Genomic DNA, 2,899 nt, shown 5'->3' with positions numbered 1-2,899 from the left:
GGCTAATGCTGTCTTTGCCAACTCTCCATGAGAAGCTGGTAGATATTGAGTCAGTCCCTGGAAGTTGTCTGTCTTCTTCCATTTAACTGCAGGCTTAGAGCAAGTCTGAGCAGCTTTTCCTGTGGTGAGCTTAAGCGTGGGATCAGTGCAAACACATATGTTCTTGTGGCTTCATTGGATCCAGAAAATCTGGTGGGAGTATGTCTGCAACCTAGTCGTGATTGCTGCAAGCTGTGAGCGTGACCAGGGACACTGCAGAGCTTCAAAACCTTGGGAAGACTGTTGTTAAGGCTAATGACATTGGATATGCAACTGATTTACAGTGTGCTGAAAGCATCCTTCCTATAAAAGATATGTAAGAAAAAGCAATGTGAACTGTGACTTTTTGATGAGCAAGTCTGACACATTGCTGCATCCTAAAATTTTCTGGGAAGATTTTGTTTGGGTTTTTTTATTTTTCAGACTAAAGATATAATACTGATTTTCAGTAACTAAAAATTGCAATGTGTAGGGTGTTTACAACTTCTAGAACCTAAATCAAGGTTTTGTCTACCACTTATATGGTATCTACTTACTCCATGCCCTATTATTTAGCTTATGGGAAAAAAACGTGCAGGTGTTACTTTTTTTCCATCTGTTCTATAACCTCTGATACTGAGCTCCTAAAAAGCTCAATGCAGACTAAACAGATTATAGTCAAAACAGTAAGGTTGCTTTTCATGCATTCTTTAAATCAGATGTTTTAATTATAGCTTTTAGTTTGTTTGTTAATTAGAAAACAGGTCCACAATGTGGTATCTATCTACTTCCATTTGAATCAATAAACAGAAAAGTCATGAGAAAGGGACCTCTTCCCTTCAGGGAGTCTTTTCTTGTTAGTGTTGACTCAGGTTGTTAGTGCTTATTCTTGTCTCCTTTCCTCTTCTTCTTACTTCCCAGTCTTTTCTCTTTCAGTTCCCCCTTGTTTCCCAACGTGGGTAAGATCTGTTGTCTTTCACATTAGCATCCATGCATTTGTCCTTCATATTTATTTGCCTGCTCTGTCATGAGCGTGCTGTATTTTTCAGTTTGCATTGTGAAAGTAAGGTCTTTAACCAGGCTGAATAATGCTTTTTAAGCCAATAAAATGTTCAAATGTGAATTTCATTGTAAGTGAAACAAGAGAAATACTTCAGCTATAAATAATGGATATGTACTTTCAAATAACATGTGAGACCTGTTTGGAATAATCCTGAAGGTATGCCTCCCATCTGAAAATCACAGTTCTGGCTGAGAAATGAGTACTTCGTGTGCTTGCAACTCGATTAAACTGAGATAAGTTACTAAATGGTCTGACTTTTTCTGTTTGCTCTGTGCTTTGGATGGCGTAGTCAGATTTTATAACTTCTCTTTTATGGTTTTCTGAATCCAGTTCCTGCAAAGACTTAACGTGTATATTTTACTTAATTTTGGCTGTCTGTGTAGAGACTTTTTAGATTTGGGACCATGATTAGTTTCTTCCTTGCTGAACAGACCACTGTAAATTTCAACAGGGAAGCAGAAAAGCCCCTTAACAAATTTTAAGGAAGCTTCTAAAACAATGATTTGAGGATGTACTATTTAAAGTGAATTGCATCAGGTACTGAGGTATTTTGAAATAAAAGATGTCTGAATAACAGTGACCTGATTTTTGTGTGTTCAGACTTGCTACTGCACACTGTGAAGTTAGAAACTATTTGTAAGGGAGTGAATAATCAGAAATTCAAATGTAGCCAAAATGCTGTGGTGTTTGAGGGATGCAACTCCCACTCATTTAACTGTTAGTGCAGGGTGTGTTGGGTCCCTGCAGACTCTAGACACACCTTGCTTGTACTCCATATTTCTCCTGTGTGTCAACTCTGAAGGGCTTTTCCCACAATCTGGAAATAAAGAAAGGTCAGTTAAAACAAATACCATAAAAGGACAAGGTAAAATTTTTCAAATTTTAGAGTCATTATCTATCTTCAAATCCCCTCACTAGACCTACATTAAAATAATGATCACAACCCAAATATAGAATATTTGAACTGCCCTTTTCCAGGCCAGATGTGCTATGTTATGTAATTCCATTTCAGGGTGATTGCTGGAGCTTGGAGTAAAAAGAGAATGAACATATTGTAGGTATTGCTCCAAAGAGCAAACATCATAAAAAAACGTTATAAAACTCAAGGCCTTGAGCAAAACATTTTAGCAAATGTAGGTTCTACACAGAGCCTTGTCGACATACAGGCTGAATTCTTCAGCAAAGTACAATCCAGCCAGAGATTGCAAAAAGGCACAAATACACATCCCAACACCAGCCCACTTTACCTGGACACATTGTAACTCCTCCGAACTCGCTCCTTCACGCCTGGCTCACTTCTAAGTCAAATGCGCTACAACAGAAATATTCTCCATGTGCTTTCCAAAACCCTATTAAATTGAAGCCATCCAAGCAAGTAGTTGTTGATATGTGTGTGCAACAGGCTTTCCAGAAATTCTTTGTAAATAAAGCATCAATGTTTTCCACTGCTTGCAGGGAGAAAATTTGCTGAGTTCAGAGCACTGTGATCAATCCACACTGCGAAGGCACAAATGGAAAAACAAAGGATAATCACTGTCCATTTTTTGCACTGCTGATGTATTAATCAGACTCCATTTTCTTCACTACTTCAAACTGCACTCTCAGGATGATGTGCCAGCCTCCTGCCTCCATCGCTTATGTAGCTGTCCCCTCTGTCACTGCAGCCAGAGATGGGACAGCACACTTGCCACTTGAAGCATTTCACAGTTGTGATCTCAAGCAGAGGACAAATATCTACACAAAGCATTGGCGAGGAAACTATACTGGGGAAAGACTTGGAGCATCTACAGCAAGTGTCTGAACACATATAGGGAGTGC

The 2,899-nt window shown here is 38.9% G+C and overlaps 1 long non-coding RNA gene across 1 annotated transcript; it reads right to left on the bottom strand.

Annotated features, from left to right (window-relative positions):
- Positions 1-1,384: 1,384 nt before the first annotated feature.
- Positions 1,385-2,467, bottom strand: LOC108448474. The gene is made up of 2 exons (XR_001864364.1): positions 2,329-2,467; positions 1,385-1,898 (listed from the first exon to the last, which is right to left on the bottom strand). It is a non-coding gene; the product is annotated as an uncharacterized LOC108448474 (long non-coding RNA).
- Between the last annotated feature and the right edge of the window lie 432 nt (positions 2,468-2,899).

The sequence above is a fragment of the Corvus brachyrhynchos genome, unplaced genomic scaffold (genome assembly GCF_000691975.1).
Source record: "Corvus brachyrhynchos isolate BGI_N302 unplaced genomic scaffold, ASM69197v1 scaffold167, whole genome shotgun sequence".
Lineage (NCBI taxonomy): Eukaryota > Metazoa > Chordata > Aves > Passeriformes > Corvidae > Corvus > Corvus brachyrhynchos.
Note: the sequence above shows the minus strand (reverse complement) of the source record. Positions and strands in the feature narration are given on the sequence as shown.